We start from the raw sequence: 5,944 nt of genomic DNA on the forward strand, positions 1-5,944 counted from the left end.
ATAATGATGCTATGAACATTTGTATATAAGTTCTTATGTGTATGTGTGTATTTATCTTGGATATATATCTCAGAATGGAATTGATGGGTCACCCAGTGACTATGTTTAACCCTTTGAAGAACAACCGTACTGTTTCCCAATGAGGCTACACAGTTTTACATTCCTACCAGCTTTGTATGGAAGTTCCAATTCCTCAATGTTCTCACCAATTATTATTATTTTCCACCTTTTGATAATAAGCCATCCTTGTGTGTGCAGAGTGACATTTCATTTTGGTTTTGACTTGCATTTCCCTAATTACTAATAATATTGAGCAGAAGATTCTTGACCATTTTAATATATTCTTTGGGGAAATTATATAAAAGGAACATCAAATCCTTTGCTCATTTTACAATTAACTTTTATTGTTGAATTTTAAGAATTAAAATTGTTTTTTTTCCTGATTTAAAGTCCATTATCAAACACATTGCCAATATTTTCTACTGAAGCACAAAAGTCTAAAAATTTTAATAAAATCCAGTTAATGTATTTTTATTACTTGTGCTTTGGTGTAATATCTAAAAAGATTTTCTCAAACCCAAGTTCATGAGGATTCACTCATACATATGTTTCCTTCTTAGCTCTTTTAGATGTTAGCTCTTATATTTAGATCTATGATCTCTTTTGAATTCCTTTTTTTATATATTGTGAATTAGGGGTCTAGCTTCTTTGTCGTTGTCTTCTTCTCTTTTTTTCATGTGGATATCCAATTATCCCAGCACCATTTATTAAAAAGGCCATTCTTTTCTTCACTGAATTGTCTTGGCACCCATGTTGAAAATTAATTAACCATGAAATCATACTCATCTGTGATCTCTCTGCACAATTTAGAGCTTTGAGCCCTAAAGATTCCTAGTTTAACTGAAATCAGACTTCAGTCAGGTTTAACCTAACTTGATCTTTCAAATCTTCCACTAGTGTTCTATGCTTTATACTTGGTAAAGCCCAGAGGCTCCCCCAAATGCTCTTAAATCCATTCATAAATTTTTGTGTTCCTTCCTGGTGTGTATGCGGGTAATAGGAACAGAAGTATATGAGCTGTGGTGGACTATTAGGATTGAAACATGTTTTACAAGTATGGAAAATAAGTATAGAGGGCAGAGAAGGAAATTTCCATAGAGCTAAACTAAAAATCTGTGGGTCATTGAACAGTAATAATTGGAGACTTCAATACCCCACTTTCAACAATGGAAAGAACTTGGAAGAAAATCAACAAAGATATAGAAGATTTGAACAGCATCATAAACCAGTTAGACCTAACAGACATCCTCAAAGTACTCCATGCAACAATGACAGTACACACATTCTTCTTCAGTGTACAAGGAACACTCTCCAGAATAGACCATATGCTAGGCCATAAAACAAGCCTCAGTAAATTCAAACGGTTTGAAATTATGCAGAGTATGTTCTCTGATCAAAATGAAATAAATCTAGAAATGAATAACAGAATAAAGCTGTGAATATTCACAACTATGTGAAAATTAAGCAACACCTTATTAAACAACCAATTGGTCTGGAAGAAATTACAAAGGAAATCAGAAAATATTTTGAGATGCAAAAAAGTGAAGACACAATATACCAAAACTTAGGGGATGCAACAAAGGCAGTACTCAGAAGGAAATTTATAGCTATAGTTGACTATATTAAAAAATAAGATAGATCCCAGATCAATGACCTATCTTCCAACTCAAGGAGCTAGAAAAAGAAGAGCAAACAAGGCTCCAAGAAAAGCAGAAGGAAGGAAACAATAAATACTAGATCATAAATAAATAAAATAGAGAATAATAGGAAAACAATAAAGAACATCAATAAAACCAAAAGTTTGTTCTTTGAAAAGAGCAGCAAATTTGACAATCTGAATGACCAAAAAGAAAAATGAGATTCAAATTACTAAAATGCGCTGTGTAAGAGGGGATATTACTAATGATCTTAGAAACATAAAAACGATTATAAGGGAATACTATGAACAGTTTTATACCAACAAATTATATTGTCGTTGTAATCGTTAAGTGCTGTCCAGTCTGATTCATAGTAACCCTATGCACAACAGAATGAAATACTGTTCCGTCTTGAACCATCCTTATTGCAGCCACTATGGGAGTTCATCCCTTTGGAGGCTCGTACTCCTTTTCACTGATCATTTACCATAGTATGTGAGATGAAATATCTCACTTCTAAGGAACATTCTGGCTGTGCATTATCCAAGATAGATTTGTTTGTTCTTCTGACAGTTAATATTACTTTCAATATTCTTCAACAACACCATATTTCAAATGCATCAGTTCTTCTCTGATCTTCCTTAGTCATTGGCCAACTTTCACATGCATATAAGATAATTTAAAATACTGAGGAATGGGTCAGGTGCATCTTAGTCCTAAAAGTGACATCTTTGTCTAGCACTTTAGAAATATCTTTTGCCACTGATTTGCCCAATGTAATATGTTGTTTGATTTCTTGATTGCTGTTTCCATGAATATTGATTGTTGATCCAAGTAAAATGAAATCCTTGACAATTTCAATCTTTTCTTTTCTTTTTTTTGTTTTTTTACCATGATGTTGTTTATTGGTCCAGTTGTGAGGATGTTTTGTTTTCTTTATATATTCCATAAAAAAAGATGTATTATTTGATCTTCATCATTAAGTGCTTCAATTTTACACCCCAACCACTAAAACCAGTGATGATGAAACTGAAGAATTCTACCAACTTCTTCAGTCCAAAATTGATCAAACATGCAATCAAGGTGTATTGATAATTACTGGTGATTAGAAGGCAAAGGTTGGCAACAAAGAGGAAGGATCAGTAATTGGAAAACTTGGCCTTGATAATAGGAATGATACTGGAGATTGCATGATAGAATTTTACAAGACCAATAACTTGTTCATTGCAAATACCATTTTTTTAATGCTTTATTGTAAATTACGTGATAGTTTACATGGGAGGACATTAACTTCACATTGATCCCATCGTATATAGTTTCCTTGCCATGGTTACAATCCCCTCTATGCATCATCCATTAACCAAAGGGTATACCCCACACACCTGCCCCCTGATCGTCAGCACACAGCCCCTCTCCATCTCTGGGTCCAAAGTCCCCAGCCGCTCCATCTCCCCACGTCATCGTCTCTGCCTCCATCCCTGGCATCACTGCTTCTCTGGGTAGGGTTCCGTTCTCCGCTCTTCTCCCTTGATGGTCCCAGGGACCTAGATTGCAAAGTTAATAACTCCCCTCCCTTTGCCACAAACCGTCTACCTTTACATTTCCAGCCCTTACAATCAGTCCTGATAACAATTATTCACTGTTGTATCGCAAGAGACCTATTCGCATCTCCTTTCATCAGCCCCTCCTAGACAGGTTGGATACCTCTCAGTGGAGATTCTACCTTCCTCCATGCCCTCTGGATCTAGGTTCCCCCTTGAAAGCTTGTAAGCCAGTCACTTCTTGCCTTTGTAGCCCCCCACCCCCATTTTTGATAGCCAATGTCCAAGTTGCCCATCCCTATCTACTCTGTGTATGGAGGGGATGTAAAGATTTGTTCCATCTTTTGAGCTACTGTATCCATAGGTGTAGGTCAAGTTCATCAAATTGTATCAGATTACTCTTTTTTTTCCTCTTCTTTCTTCTTCTGGTTGAGCTCTGATCATCCAGTCATTGAAACCAGGTCAAGTGGGTATTATCTGCAAGTGTGGGGTATACTTATGCATGTGTCCTCTCTTCTTATCAGCTGGATGCTTCACTCTCCACTCTAGTCCTCTGTGGCTATGTCATTGACTCTGGGTCCAAGAGTCCCCTGGACTTGCCATACTGCTGGCCAACCAGGTCTCCAGCCGGGTTCACAGGAGTCTTTTGAGCATTGTAGGGCTTAGCTCACAGCTTCATTGTTGTTTTCCCTCACTTCCCCTTATCAGTGATAAACATGATCACCAAACAGAGTGTGTATTACCATTGAGTCTTAGTCTTAGAAGGGGGTTTGCCCTGAAGGGGACCCGACCACTTGCCTTGATGTCCCCTGGGCAAGCCACTTGTTTGTTCTTGTAGTAATCAGTCCATTTGCCTATATTGTTTTGTATTTTTCCTGTCAGTCTTTCTTTCAAGAAGTATCTTCTGTTCTTCTGGCCACTCCAGGCTGGTCTGCTTGTCCTTTCAAGTGGAAATTTCCCATCTCTGGAGATCTGGATGTGGTTCAGGCTTCTACCTACAGTCTTATGTATTTCAGAGGCTCCAGGAAGCCTCCTTCACTGGGCATGTTATAGCCCCAGTTTAGGTATTCCAATCAGTTATAGGCAGAAGATGGACTTACAAGCTTTCTATGGTGATATTTCTGGCTATTATTTTCTCTCCCCCTCCAGTATCTATTTTATAGTGGTGTGCCAGGGAAACCAAGATTCAAAAGACAGCCAAGCGTCCTAACATTATTCCATTCTTTTCCCCTTTCAAGCTATGCTCATTCCCTGTATCCTGAAGCCCTGTTACTCCAAGGTTGTGCATACATCGTCATTTACCTCTGTCCTACCTAGCCCATGCAAACCTGCCCAACTGTTCTCCCATCCACCTTGTTCTTCTTTTCCCCCCTCCCCCGTCTTGTGTATTGCCAGCCCTCCCCACTCAGCTCCCAGGCTCTCCTATGTCTATACCCTACCCTGTGCTCTTTCTCCCCCCACTCCCTCCCTCCCCACCTCTCATCTGTGCCACTTTTAGTGCTGGTTTTCTGAGCCAGACTGGCTGTATCCCTGCCTTCTAAACTCTGTCAGGGCAGGGTGGCCACAGAGGGAGTCTCATCTCCAGATTCCTAACTCACAGTATTTTCCTTAATATTGTGATTTTTTTCACTTGTGAGTGTGGGAAACTGACGTTCTGAACCTTATGGTAGATCCGGAGGTCTGGAGTTGTTATGTAAGTGCTTCCTGCATGAGATCCCTGTCCCTCTACCATGGAGACTTTCCTATTTGGGTTTCGCTACTGTCGCCCCAACCAGAAGTCTCCTCCACAAATACCTTTTTTAAACAACATAAAGGACTATTATACACATGGACCTGAGCAGATGGGATATACAGAAATCAAATTGACTACATCTATGGAAAAACATGGTGGAAAAGCTCCATATTATCAAATAAACTGAGGCCAGGGGCAGACTGTGGAACAGACCATCAATTGCTCATATTGCAAATTCAGGCTGAAGCTGAAGAAAATCAAAACAAGTCTACAAGAGCCAAATTATAACCTTGAACATATTCCAACTGAATTTAGAGATCATCTGAGGAACAGAGTTAATGCATTACGCACTAAAGACCAAAGACCAGAACAGTAGTAGGATGGCATCAAGAACAGCATACAGAAAGAAAGCAAAAGGTCATTAAGAAGACAAGAAAGAAGAAAAGACTAAAATGGAGGTCAGGAAGGACTCTAAAACTTACTCCCCAAGTAGAGATGATAAAGCAAATGGAAGCAATGAGGAGTTAAAAGAGAGGAATGGAAAATTTCAAAGGGCAGCTTAAGAAGACAAAGTCAAATATTATAATGAAGTGTGCATATACCCAGAGTTAAAAAACCGAAAGAGAAAAACATGCTCAGCATTTTGCAAGCTGAGGGAACTGAAGAAAAAATTCAAGCATCAACTTGAAATATTGAAGGGTTCTATGGGCAGAATGTTCAATGATGCAGGAAGCATTAAAAGAAGATGGAAGGAATACACAGAGTCACTTTATCAAACAGAATTCAGCAACACATCAAAAAGATAATACATCATGATCAAGTGGGATTCATATCAGGGATGCAAGGATGGTTCAACATAAGAAAAATGATCAATGTTATCCACCATATAAATAAGAAAAAAGAAAAGAACCACATGATCATATCGATTGATGCAGAAAAGGCATTTGACAAAATTCAACATCCATTCCTGATTA

Source organism: Chrysochloris asiatica, unplaced genomic scaffold (genome assembly GCF_000296735.1).
Source record: "Chrysochloris asiatica unplaced genomic scaffold, ChrAsi1.0 scaffold00062, whole genome shotgun sequence".
Lineage (NCBI taxonomy): Eukaryota > Metazoa > Chordata > Mammalia > Afrosoricida > Chrysochloridae > Chrysochloris > Chrysochloris asiatica.